Genomic DNA, 15,212 nt, shown 5'->3' on the forward strand with positions numbered 1-15,212 from the left:
ACCAGACATGTATGTCACCCATTGAGCATGTTTGGGATGCTGTGGATCGACATGTACGACTGCGTGTTCCAGTTGGTGTTTTTTTTATTTTAAAGGCATCTGTATTTGTGTGATGGACATTTTTGTTTGTGCTTTTCTATTAACCAATTTCTGTGTTCATGCAAGTGACTGATTGAACGAATCCTCACTATCAGTATCTGCAATTTGGCAGTAAGCCCAGAATCTTGTTTAGACAAAGGGATATCTCCGTTTCAAGGTCTCAGCTTAGAGAGAAGAAGCCTAGTGAGGTATTGGTCTGTCACATGCATGACCCAGTATTGGTCATCACATGAAGGAAGCAAATATTAATTATGAATGATGAATAAGCTAAATCATGCAAATATACAGTGGGGCAAAAAAGTATTTAGTCAGCCACCAATTGTGCAAGTTCTCCCACTTAAAAAGATGAGAGAGGCCTGTAATTTTCATCATAGGTACACTTCAACTATGACAGACAAAATGAGAAGAAAAAAAATCCAGAAAATTGTACAATTCCACATTGTAGGATTTGTAATGAATTTATTTGCAAATTATGGTGGAAAATAAGTATTTGGTCACCTACAAACAAGCAAGATTTCTGGCTCTCACAGACCTGTAACTTCTTCTTTAAGAGGCTCCTCTGTCCTCCACTCGTTACCTGTATTAATGGCACCTGTTTGAACTTGTTATCAGTGTAAAAGACACCTGTCCTCAACCTCAAACAGTCACACTCCAAACTCCACTATGGCCAAGACCAAAGAGCTGTCAAAGGACACCAGAAACAAAATTGTAGACCTGCACCAGGCTGGGAAGACTGAATCTGCAATAGGTAAGCAGCTTGGTTTGAAGAAATCAACTGTAGGAGCAATTATTAGGAAATGGAAGACATACAAGACCACTGATAATCTCCCTCAATCTGGGGCTCCACGCAAGATCTCACCCCGTGGGGTCAAAATGATCACAAGAACGGTGAGCAAAAATCCCAGATCCACACGGGGGGACCTAGTGAATGACCTGCAGAGAGCTGGGACCAAAGTAACAAAGCCTACCATCAGTAACACACTACGCCGCCAGGGACTCAAATCCTGCAGTGCCAGACGTGTCCCCCAGCTTAAGCCAGTACATGTCCAGGCCCGTCTGAAGTTTGCTAGAGAGCATTTGGATGATCCAGAAGAAGATTGGGAGAATGTCATGGTCAGATGAAACCAAAATATAACTTTTTGGTAAAAACTCAACTCGTCGTGTTTGGAGGAAAAAGAATGCTGAGTTTCATCCAAAGAACACTGTACCTACTGTGAAGCATGGGGGTGGAAACATCATGCTTTGGGGCTATTTTTCTGCAAAGGGACCAGGACGACTGATCCGTGTAAAGGAAAGAATGAATGGGGCCATGTATCGTGATATTTTGAGTGAAAACCTCCTTCCATCAGCAAGGGCATTGAAGATGAAACGTGGCTGGGTCTTTCAGCATGACAATGATCCCAAACACACCGCCCGGGCAACGAAGGAGTGGCTTCGTAAGAAGCATTTCAAGGTCCTGGAGTGGCCTAGCCAGTCTCCAGATCTCAACCCCATAGAAAATCTTTGGAGGGAGTTGAAAGTCCGTGTTGCCCAGCAACAGCTCCAAAACATCACTGCTCTAGAGGAGATCTGCATTGGGGAATGGGCCAAAATACCAGCAACAGTGTGTGAAAACCTTGTGAAGACTTACAGAAAACGTTTGACCTCTGTCATTGCTAACAAAGGGTATATAACAAAGTATTGAGATAAACTTTTGTTATTGACCAAATCCTTATTTTCCACCATAATTTGCAAATAAATTCATAAAAAATCCTACAATGTGATTTTCTGGATTTTTTTTCTTCTCATTTTGTCTGTCATAGTTGAAGTGTACCTATGATGAAAATTGCAGGCCTCTCATCTTTTTAAGTGGGAGAACTTGAACAATTGGTGGCTGACTAAATACTTTTTTGCCCCACTGTAACTAAGTATATAAGGAACTAACGGGACTGCCCCGTTAGAGCTCCTAATCGACATTTGTACTTGGTGCATTGAGTTTGTTGGAACCTCTCCAGCGGGCTGACAATAAACAATGATTAATTTAAGATTGAGTTCCTGTATCTCTATAAATTCATTTCCACAACAATTTGGCGTCAATGAACAGGATGATTGATTCTGCCTGCGGAGCTTTCCAGTTGGGGTCTGTGAGGAAAATTGGTGGCACATTTTAAGGAGCGTGAGGGAAATTCTCATCTGACCAAAAGACGACGAGACCCACCCAGGCCAGACCTTTACTGTGAGCTGCCCAGGAGGAGACCCATCATCCATGAACAATTGAGGGACGGCAACTGATTTCGGTAAGTCAATTTTAAATGAATTTGTATAAAAAAATCTAAATATATAATAAAACTTAACAAAGATATGTATAGAGGGTACCACTAGTCCTAACTTCTTATGGCTGCAGGGGCAGTATTGAGTAGCTTGGATGAAAAGGTGCCCAGAGTAGACTGCCTGCTCCTCAGTCCCAGTTGCTAATATATGCATATTATTATTAGTATTGGATAGAAAACACTCTGAAGTTTCTAAAACTGTTTGAATGATGTCTGAGTATAACATAACTCATATGGCAGGCAAAAACCTGAGAAGAAATCCAAACAGGAAGTTGGAAATCTGAGGTTGGTCGATTTTCAACCCAGCCCCTATTGAATACACAGTGGGATATTGGTTATGTTGCACTTCATAAGGCTTCCACTAGATGTCAACCGTCTTTAGAAACTTGTTTGATGATTCTACTGTGAAGTGGGACTGAATGAGAGAGGAATGAGTCAGACGTCTGCAAGCAGTCACGCGCTGGTCACGCACATTTCACATGAGAGGTATCTCCCGTTCCTTTACTTTTCTGAAAACAAAGGAATTCTCCGGTTGGAATATTATTGAAGTTTAATGTTAAAAACATCCTAAAGATTGATTCCATACATCGTTTGACATGTTACTACGGACAGTAACGGAACTTTTTGACATTTCGTCTGCAACTAGTGAACGCGCTTCATGACTTTGGATTTGCTTACCAAACGTGCTAACAAAAGTAGCTCTTTGGACATAAATGATGGACATTATCGAACAAATTAAACATTTAATGTGGAACTGGGATTCCTGGGAGTGCATTCTGATGAAGATCATCAAAGGTAAGTGAATATTTATAATGTTATTTCTATTGACTCCAACATGGCAGATATCTCTTTGTTTTCTGAGCGCCGTTCTCAGATTATTGCATTTTTTGCTTTTTCCGTAAAGCTTTTTTGAAATCTGACACAGCGGTTGCGTTAAGGAGAAGTGTATCCATATTTCCATGTCTAACAATTGTATTTTCATCAACATTTATAATGAGTATTTCTGTAAAATGATTTGTCTCTCTGCAATATCACCGGATGTTTTTGGAACTAGTGAACATAACGCGCCAATGTATACTGAGATTTTTTTAATATAACTATGCACTTTATCGAACAAAACAAAAAGTCCTATGAGTCTTTGGCTGGAAAAATGGCAGAATTTTTCTGTGACTTGGCAGTGACCTAACATAATCATTTGTGGTGCTTTTGCTGTAAAGTCTATTTGAAATCGGACACTTTGGTGGGATTAACAACAAGATTACCTTTACAATGGTATAAAATACATGTATGTTTGAGGATTTTTAATTATGAGATTTCTGTTGTTTGAATTTGGCGCTCTGCACTTTCACTGGCTGTTGTCATATCAATCCCGTTAACGGGATTGCAGCCCTAAGAAGTTTAAGTAATAGCACAAGGTGTTATTCTATATGTATGGAAAGTGACAAGACTATAGAGTCTGTAGAGACCACAGAATTTATGACTATATGAACAAATTATACTATGGATGCTGTAGGGACTATGGATGCTGTAGGGACTATGGTGACTGTAGAGACTATAGAGGAACTGTTGAAGATACATATGACATGAAATAAAGCTATAGCTAGTTTTATAGAGAAGACTAGAGCAAGTAACAGTACCATGCCCCGCTGACGGCTGTCTGTAGGAATTTATAAGAGAAGTGTCTATGTGGTCTGAAGCCACTGGTAGAGAATAGCATAAAGTGCACTAGGTGCTATTCTATATGTAAAGTGAAGATGCATAGGAAGTAACGACAGAGAATTGTTGAAGATGCACATGGAGTAATAAGGGAGATTACCGAGTGTGTTTGGGAATAGTACTAAGTGAATATGGGATGTGAAAGTTGTGTGATTGGGAGATATGACATATTAAGCTGATTGAAACCTGGATAAGGAATTGATTTAAATGATTACTATTAAGATTGATTGAAATTTGGATATTAAGAAATATGGATAACAAGATGATTGAATTTTGAAAATAAGAGATTGAAATTTAGCTATAACGCACTGAGTGAATGAGAGCTGTCAGGGGACCAGCTCCAGTGTGAATGTGAGCTGAGTTTTCCATTTCTATGTGAGCTAAGTTTTTCCATCTATAACGTTATTTAGGGGTTCCATCCACCACCACCCATCGTAGTCTGGGACTACTAATAATAGCATGTGGTGTCATTGAACACGGTGGAGTTTTATATCTATTGGAAGCAGCGGTCTACAGGGTTTCTGAATTGTCTATGTGGTCTGGGAGGCTAAAACCGTTGAATATACATATGGTGCATATATGCACATGGAGTTGTGTGGGTGTGAATACCTACGTATAGTTATATAGGAAAAATAATGAATACCCCAACCAGTTCTGTGTGATTTGAGTTTTTCAACCTATAACGTTATCTAGGGTTCTGTCCACCACTGCCCATCGAGCTACAGGTAGTGAGCACTTACAGGAGAAGCCATTGAAATATTTGAGAGGGTAACATGCCCCAGACATTGATTTCCTCGATATGAAAGAGATGTGTACCTCTCGGGATGCTGCGCTGTGATCGTTGCTGCGGTGTGGAGGTGAAAACCTAAAGATTTAAAACATTATAAAGGGATTCTGTATGGAGATATGAAAGAAGAGAGTATTATTCCCGAATATGCTGTTAAATTGAACACTAGACTGAATATTTAAACCACTGTATAAATAGATCACTGGAGTTAATATTTAAATCCCCTCTATAAATAGAACACTAGAGTGAATATGTAAATCCCTGTATAAATAGAATACTAGAGTGAATATTTAAACCCCTCTATAAATAGAACACTAGAATGAATGTTTAAACCCCTGTATAAATAGATCACTAGAGTGAATATTTAAACCCCTGTATGAATAGGACACTAGTGTAGAGGAGGGATTTGTGATGTACCATAAATGTATAATGGGTTACTAGAGATAAAGTAACATAATATTGAGAATAATGATTACTAGAGATCTGATGAAATAACAATAGAAAAATATATAATAATATACAACTTTCACACCCACACGTAGACATACATAAGTGGTGTAAAAATGATTCTGAGCAATGTTCAGAGTGGGTCATGGATCATTTGATGTATGAAAAGGTTAAAGCATTGTACAGGACTTGACTTACCCCTAACCAATAAAATTATAAATAGAACCAATGAATGTTGAACATGATTAAGGCTACAATTTATTGTACTCCTGATGGAGTTTTTGTTGATTTCCCAAACAATTAGATATTAAATTAATGAGTAACCAGACAAATTGAACCACAAAATCATCCTAAAGATTGATTCTATACTTCGTTTGACATGTTTCTACGGACTGTAATATGACTTTTCGTCTGAACTTTTGCCTGGACCTGCCCGCGCGTCGTGAGTTTAGATTGTGTACTGATCGCGCGAACCAAAAGGAGTTATTTGGACATAAATGATGGACTTTATGGAACAAATCAAACATTTATTGTGGAACTGGGATTCCTGGGAGTGCATTCTGATGAAGATCATCAAAGGTAAGTGAATATTTATAATGCTATTTCTGACTTATGTTGACTCCAAAATGGCGGATATCTTTTTGGGTTGTTTTGGTCTCCGATCGCTGTACTCAGATTATTGCATGGTTTGCTTTGTCCGTAAAGTTAACAAAAAATTCTGACACAGCGGTTGCTGTATATCTTTAAATCTGTAAATAACACTTGTATCTTTTATCAATGTTTATTATGAGTATTTCTGTAAATAAATGTGGCTCTGTGCAAATTCACAGGATGTTTTGGAGGCAAAGCCAAATGTAAACTGAGGTTTTTGGATATAAATATGAACTTGATCGAACAAAACATACATGTATTGTGTAACATGTTGTCCCGGGAGTGTCATCTGATGAAGAATATCAAAGGTTAGTGATTAATTTTTGTGACTCCTCTCTTTGGTTGGAAAATCGCTGTATGCTTTCTGTGACTAGTTGCTGACCTAACATAATGATATGTTCTGCTTTCGCCTAAAAGCTTTTTTGAAATCGGACACTGTGGTTGGATTAAGGATAATTTTATCTTTAAAAAAGTGTCTAATACTTGCATGTTTGAGAAATTTTAAATATGAGATTTCTGTTGATTGAATTTGTTGATTTCATTGGCTGTTTGGCGAGGGGTTCCGCTAGCGGTACGGGGTATTATGTTGGTAATGGTGAACAGTTACTCCAAATGGGTTGAAGTTTTCACCCACATCAAGTGATACGTTTTTGTCTTGCTTCAATAACAAATCTCACCCGATTGGGTCTGCTGGATGGTTGGGATTTCTCCCTAAGGATTAGCTCTCTAACTCCCTGACCTGAAACTCTGCAGTGAGATCTCCTAGACGATGGGGGAGTATAAGCCAATTTGGGAGAAAAAAAATGGTTTCAACTGTGTGTTGTTCTCTTTGACATTTGTTTTAGAAATCTGTATTAAGAATATTGGTGGTAGTAGTAATAATTTGTCATGCAGTAAATCATTTGTCTGGATTTCCTGAATCAGATATGCCCCAAACCAAACTGTTGTTCTGGTCTGTCCTCTCTCTCGGTTATGGTGAAGGTGACCACAGATGGTGTCTAGATGCATGGAAGGGATATTTTGACCAAGAACAGTGTGAACTTTAACCCCCTCTTAGCGGCTGAAGCAATGGCAAAAATGGTGTTCAGTATGGTCCTTCACCACTTCTACCGTGAGACCTGAGTCCGAGCTAGCATCCTGTACACAACAACAAAGCTATCAAATGTATTTTCTCTCATGTCTTTTCAGGAGTGCGACATGAGTCCACATGGAGTGAGCATGGAGAGACATCCCATCCAAACTTGCCGGTGTACTGGTAGGAAATGGACAGTGGCGGCTCAGGTGAGACATTATCATCCATTTCATCCATTTTTAACTTGTGCCATTAAAAGGACGTCCTGAAACACTATCTGAAGAAGAACATGAGGAAACGGCAGAAGGATAAGTCCCGGGAGGGAGGGAGGTGCCCGTAATAACCGTGCCCGTAATTGATTTAGGCTTACCCCAAATAAACCATTTTGGATATCCGGTTGATTGTGGATGTATGCACACTGTGAAATGTATGGTAATATAGACTAAGAATGCATTGGTATACCAATCTGTCATTACCACAAGTGATGAGAAAAGTTCTTGATAGAAATGATCAGATTAATATACTGTATGTAAATGTACATTCTGCCAGTATCAGTGTGTGTTAAGTTGAGGGTCTTAAATTAAAGTGATAGTCCTTAGTGCTTCGCGTTGGTTTTGTTGTTCTAAATTTGGGTTGAATAATTTATCAATAGTTCTAATTATGAATTGGAAAGGCGAGGCTTCTAGAGACAGAGCTATGCCCCTAAATTTAGTGAGGAGAGTCACTCGATTGTAGCTTTGGCTAACTTGGTCCCAATCTCATTCTTATCAAGGTTGGTGTGAAACTGTTATAACATGTGTTCTCTCTCTTCCCTGTGAAAGTCAATATGCATATGCCCTAGACCAAATTCGGGAGATCTCTAGAGACTTAAGAGAAAATTGGCAATGCTAAAATAATTGCGTAAATTGGCTCTGTGAAACAAAGAGGCCCTTGACTTTCTTTTGGCAGGTCAAGGGAGCACTTGTGCAATCATTGGCGAATGTTGTTCTTTTGTCCCAGATCCCTCTTCTAATATGACTGATCTCACCGAATACATTGCCGCTGTTGCTAAGAATAATTCCCCACAACCAGAGTGGATGCCTGCAACTTGGTTGGGATCCCTGTTTGGAAGATGGGGATCCCAAATTGCCAAAGGGGCTGCAGTGTGTGGTTTTTAAAATTATTTTTTAAATCTAAATTGTGCTATTTAACATGCTGTGTATTATGTTGATAGTATTTCCATACTAATTACAGAATGAAGGGCTTGAAATTAAGTGTCTTTTTTTTCTGTGTTGATTTCCCTTACTTTATTAGGAGTATAGAATATTATGATATAGAAGCTAAAATCAAAATAATTACATTAAAATGTAATGATTATTATCACACAAGTGATAAGAGGAGGGAATGTGGACATTTTATGTTTGTACTTTTCTAATAACCAATTTCTGTGTTCTGTGCTTTTCTATAAAACAATCTGTGTCCATTCAAGTGACTGATTGAATGAATCCTCACTATCAGTATCTGCAATTTGGCAGTACGCCCAGAAGCTTGTTGAGAGAAAGGGACATCTCTGTTTCAAGGTGTCAGCTTAGATAAGAAGCCTCGTGAGATATTGGTCTGTCACATGTTATGAACCAAACATTAATTCTGAATGATGAATAAGCTGAGTCATGCAAATATAACTTGTCAGTATATAAGGGAACTAAGGTAACTACTTCATTGAGTTTTTTGGAACCTCTCCAGTGCGCTGACAATAAACAATGATTAATTTAAGATTGACTTCAAGTGTCCCTATAAAATAATTTCCACTACACCAGTCATGTGAAATCCATAGATTAGGGCCTAATTAATTATTTTCAATTGACTGATTTCCTTATATGAACTGAAACTCTTGAAGTTGTTGCATGTTGCGTTTTATATTTTTGTTCAATGTAAATCTTTTGTCTTACCCATTCACCCTCGGAATGGCACAAATACACAATCAATGTGTCAAGGCTTAAATATCCTTCTGTAACATGTCTCCTCCCCTTCATCTACACTGATTGAAGTGGATTTAACAAGTGACATCAATAAGGGATCTGTCTCGTGTACTCCCTCTCCAGCACTCGAGGTAGTCAGGCTGCTCATTATTACGCACACCTGTCACCATGATGCGCATAACGACTCACCTGGACTCAATCACCTGCCTGATTACCTTCCATATACATGTCCCTCCCTTTCGTTCTTTCCGTAGGTGTTATTGTTTCTGTTCATATCTGTACGCTACCCGTGTTTCTTGTTTTGGGCTAGGTTCATTTATTTATTAAATACACCCCCTAAACTTGCTTCCTGACTCCCAGCGTTTATGTTACAGAAGGGGACCACCCGGGAGTTATTATTTACATTTATTTGTGTAGGTGACATCGGGTTCGAGTGCCACAACTGGGAATGTCTCAGCCAGCTTGTCAGGCTCCCGCACGTCAGCCAACGTGATCGGGCCGAGCGTCCCTCTGTTTGGCGTCCTGCAGCTGGAGTCATGCGTCAGAGAGGGGGTTCTGTCACGTATACTCCCTCTCCGACGCTCAAGGTCGTCAGGCTGCTCATTCTTACGCGCCTCATCAGACTCACCTGGACTCAAACACCTGCCTGATTACCTTCCCTATATACAGTTGAAGTCGGACGTTTACATACACTTAGGTTGGTGATATTATAACTCGTTTTTCAACCGCTCCACAAATTTCTTGTTAAAAAACTATAGTTTTGGCAAGTCAGTTAGGATATCTACTTTTTGCATGACAAAAGTAATTTTTTCCAACAATTGTTTGCAGACAGATAATTTCACTTATAATTCACTGTATCACAATTCCAGTGGGTCAGACATTTACATCAAATCAAATTTTATTGGTCACATGCACATGGTTAGCAGTGTAGAGAAATGCTTGTGCTTCTAGTTCCGACCGTGCAGTAAAATCTATCAATTTCACAACAACTACCTTATACACACAAGTGTAAAGGAATGAATAAGAATATGTACATATAAATAGATGGATGAGTGACGGCCGAGCGGCATAGGTAAGATGCAGTAGATTGGAATAGAGTACAGTGTATATATATATATGAGATGAGTAATGTAGGGTATGTAAACATTATATAAAGTGGCATTGTTTAAAGTGACTAGTGATACGTTTATTACAGCCATACACTAAGTTGATAGTGCCTTTAAACATGTTGGAAAATTCCATAAAATGATGTCATGAATTTAGAAGGTTCTGATAGGCTAATTGACATCATTTGTGTCAATTGGAGGTGTACCTGTGGATGTATTTCAAGGCCTACCTTCAAACTCAGTGCCTCTTTGCTTGACATCATGGGAAAATCAAAAGAAATCAGCCAAGACCTCAGAATTTTGTTTTAGACCTCCACAAGTCTGGATCATCCTTCGGAGCAATTTCCAAATGCCTGAAGGTACCACGTTCATCTGTACAAACAATAGTACGCAAGTATAAACACCATGGAACCACGCAGCCGTCATACCGCTCAGGAAGGAGACGCGTTCTGTCTCCTAGAGACATACTTTGGTGCGAAAAGTGCAAATCAATCCCAGAACAACAGCAAAGGACCTTGTGAAGATGCTGGAGGAAACGGGTACAAAAGTGTCTATATCCACAGTAAAATTAGTCCTATATCGACATAACATGAAAGGCCGCTCAGCAAGGAAGAAGCCACTGCTCTAAAACCGCCATAAAAAAGCCAGACTATGGTTTGCAACTGCACATGGGGACAAAGATCATACTTTTTGTCAAAATGTGTTCATAATGACCATCGTTTTTGTTGAAATTTGGTCATAATGACCATCGTTATGTTTGGAGGAAAAAGGGGGAGGCTTGTAAGCTGAAGAACATCATCCCAACCGTGAAGCACGAGGATTGCAGCATCATGTTGTGGGGGGTGCTTTGCTGCAGGAGGGACTGGTGCCCTTCACAAAATAGATGGCATTATGAGGGGGGGAATTGTGGATATAGTATTGAAGCAACATCTCAAGACATCGGTCAGGAAGTTAAAGCTTGGTCGCAAATGGATCTTCCAAATGGACAATGACCCCAAGCGTACTTCCAAAGTTGTGACAAAATTGCTTAAGGACAACAAAGTCAAGGTATTGGAGTGGCCATCACAAAACCCTAACCTCAAACCTATAGAACATTTGGGGGCAGAACTGAAAAAGCATGTGTGAGCAAGGAGGCCTACAAACCAGACTCAGTTACACCAGCTCTGTCAGGAGGAATTGGCCAAAATTCACCCAATTTATCGTGGGAAGCTGGTGGAAGGCTACCCGAAACGTTTGACCCAAGTTAAACAATTTAAAGGCAATGCTACCAAATAATTATTATTTAAACTTCTGACCCACTGGGAATGTGATGAAAGAAATAAAATATTAAATAATTCTCTCTACATTTATTCTGAGCATTTCACTTTCTTAAAATAAAGTGGTGATCCTAACTGACCTAAGACAGGGAATTTTTACTAGGATTAAATGTCAGGAATTGTGAAAAACTGAGTTTAAATGTATTTGGCTAAGGTGTATGTAAACTTCTGACTTCAACTGTATGTCACTCCCTTTGGTTCTATCCCGAGGCGTTATTATTTCTGTTTATTTCTGTACGCTACCCGTGTTTCTTGTTTTGTTCTATGTTCAATTATTTATTAAATACACCCCCTGAACTTGCTTCCCGACTCCCAGCGTTCATGTTATAGGATCATAGCTTTCACCTGGTCAGTCTATGTGCTTTATGTTTTGTATACTCCGTGTATAGTAACAATAGTAGTTAGGAATCAACTTGCTCTCTCCCTTTACCAGCCAGTTGAAGGATTAAAGCAGAGGCGACGAGTGTAGAGAATCACCTTGCGTTCTCTTCTGGAAGAGGCCTCTGTCCGGGGCTGTGGAACTGGAGAAAAGACTGAGTGACAGGAGGAGAGTTGGGAAGGACATAGAGGTGTTGAGGAAGGAGAGCTTGGACCTACACCACCTTACTACCAGCCAGGAGCAGCGACCGGAGCAGTGTCAAAGATCAGCACTGCAGAGCCAGGCTGAACTAGCATCCCGAGAGGCCATCCTCAGCCTGCTGTGTCTTAGGGGTGAGCTCCATACTCTCACATGAGAACCTCTTTAAATGTTGTATTCTGAATGTTCCCCATGCAACCAAAGTGCAACCTGCTTATTGCTAACTCAGCATATAACTGAATATAAGACTGTTCCATGCAAAGTTGGCCATACAACTTTACTATACTGTTACGGTCTGTAAAACAGACTTAACTATTTGTTATAAAGCGGTGGGGGATCACTCTGTGCTAAGCCTTGTCTGCCAGCTCCTGTGCCACCGTGTGATGTCCCCCAAACTCAAGCCAGGGTATTTCCCTAGTTTACTGTCTACACATCCTATTGTAGTCTATATATAGCACATCTTTATTTTTCCATCTCTAGGCCATGCATATAGGAGAGTAGATTAACTAAAAAATGTCCCCCTTCCTTGTATTCCGTCATGTAACATTGTGGGTACACATGAAGTACGCAAAGTATCTTTGTATCCTGCAACACCACCCAGACAGAATACCAGCTACAGAAACTACACACACAGCTGCAGGAGAGGACTGTACGCATCAACCAGCTGGAGAGAGGGGTAAGGATGGACACATGAATAGTATACTGTACCACTGTTTCCATTATAAGTGGTCTCAAATCAAGGAAAATGGCTGCATCTCAAAGGAGTTACACAGTGTCACATACCAGGAAGAATTAGGGTCACTCACAGTGAGTTATCAGGCCTTAAACTAGTGCCTGAAACAAAATATGACTTGTTTCAGTACTGTATGTGTGACTGATGTCTGTCCTCTAGTGGTGAATGAGTTGTATTTTAGTTATTGATGAATAATGTCTGGCAGCTACAGAGAAGAATAAATGGAGCATTTTCACAGACTGTAGAGAAGACCAAACCACAACACACGCACACATATGCTTTCACTAACACACGGGTCTGTCTCAATCCACCATGATGCCGACTTTCGATTTAGACAGACCCAGTTCCTATTTCATATTCACACATAGGCTATGATAAGTTCAGGTTGACTAGTTAGTTGACTAACTATATGTTTTGAAACATAGGAGAAGAGCAGCAGTCTCCAGCACTTTAAAACTACTCTGGACTTTAATAAGAGGGACACCCATAGGCGTTGGAGTCTCAGAGAGCTGGATCGGAGCAATCTAAGGAGCTAGAGGATCAAATCTAAATGGTGAGAGGATTCATGGCTTCAGTTCCCTTTACTGTTCATAAGGATTCACCCAAAGTTCCAATAAGCAATACCATAAACATTACGCACATCTGATCTTATGTTAACATCGATGTTTGGCCGCCTGCAAAGGTGCTTGTGTGCATACTACAGTCCTGTCATACATGTGTTTCCTGCCCGTTTCTTGTGATTCATTTCTGCCTGTCCTGTACAGTTGAAGATATCTTTGAAGTGGTCCTTTGTAGCTCAGTTGGTAGAGCACGGCGCTCATAAGGCTAGGGTAGTGGATTAGATTCCCGGGACCATCCATACGTGAAAGGAATGCACACATGATTGTCGCTTTGGATAAAATGGCATATATTATGAAGCAGAAACACTCCCAGATAGCGGAGTTGGAGAGAACCTTCTCTTCAACCCAGCGTGAGAGACAGGAGGCCCAGCACAGGCTTAACATATCCATGGCTAGTGCACTAACCCCTGCCCCAATCATGTCAATCTCTTAGGAGAGCAAGACGAGAGACAAACAAGACCAGGAGGCCTTAAGAGCTCTGAGTGCAGGCTACAGAGTCTACCACCAAGGAACACTTACTTAACTCCTTGTGCATTTTCTCATCTCTCTCAGTCAACTCAATTATGCCATAATAACATGTGATCTTTTCATTTCTCATCATAATTGCTAGTTAGAGCAGGCTTTTTTCCTTTTTTTCTGCCCTGTTGAAGGTGAGGTTTTTGGAGACGGATGAGTTGAGTAGCTGTGTGCAGCAGATACAGGGAGTGAAGGGACGCTATGAGAGAGTGAGCTGGAGACACGAGCCAAAGAGGTATAACGTCATTAAGATCTGAATAGTTTCTTCATTCATTTCCTGTACAATAGTCATCACACAATGTATTTTGCATCTGTGGGGGACAGAAAATAGGACTAGAAAATATTCAAACTGGGAAAGTATAGGGGTGTAGACTAGCTAGAGACACCCCAACAGGCACTGTCCACCTTTTCAGTTGGTGGTGGTAAGTCACCATTTTGTTTGCTCTTTCCAACCAATAAAACCTCAGTGAAGAAGACACTCCCTGAATCCCAAATCAACCCCTAGGCCCTACCCCCTAGGAGCTTGTATATATCTGAGTATTGGATAGGTGTAAGCAATATGGTTCAGAAGAAGGTTCAACAGGCAGCTCTTATGCTTGTTGAGTTGTTCTCAGGTGGATGCTCTGCAGTCAGAATTGAAGAGCAGCTCTCTGGTGTGCCAGAGCTCCAGGTTCTGCCAGAGCTTGTGTTCATCAAATAGCTTTAACTGGTACTGTTCTTTGTCGACAAAGCCTGCTTTTGTGGGCTGGCCTGAACTTGCACTAAGGGCAGAGAAGGGTTATTAAAATAGTCCTCATATCTGTTAATAACTGACTGCATGCTTGCTGCGCATACTGTTTATGAATGTTTTGAAGAGCTTCGTTGTTTAGACGGATACTATTTTTTTTTAAATTGATTACCTCAGGCTTTCAGGGGGTGACTACACTCTTAGAAAAAAAGGTGCTAAGTAGAACCATGTAGGGTTTTTCAGTTTGTCCCTATAGGGAAACCCTTTTTGGTTCTAGATAGAACCCTTTGCAGAGGGTTCTTCATAGAACCCCCTGTAAATGGTTCTACCTAGAACTCTCTATAACAGGTTATGCCTAGAACCCTCTGTGATGGGTTCTTCCTAGAACCCTCAATTAACAGTTCCACCAGCCTTATTATCCTTTAAAATGAAGCTCTTTATGACAATACAATACAAGGACACCTGCTCTTTCCATGACAGACTGACCAGGTGAGTCCAGGTGAAAGCTATGATCACTTATTGATGTCGCTTGTTAATTTACACAGATTGAAGTGGATTTAAGGGGAGGAGACAATGGA

The sequence above is a fragment of the Oncorhynchus mykiss genome, chromosome 4, assembly GCF_057628025.1.
Source record: "Oncorhynchus mykiss isolate SJ-2025 chromosome 4, ASM5762802v1, whole genome shotgun sequence".
Taxonomy (NCBI): Eukaryota; Metazoa; Chordata; class Actinopteri; order Salmoniformes; family Salmonidae; genus Oncorhynchus; species Oncorhynchus mykiss.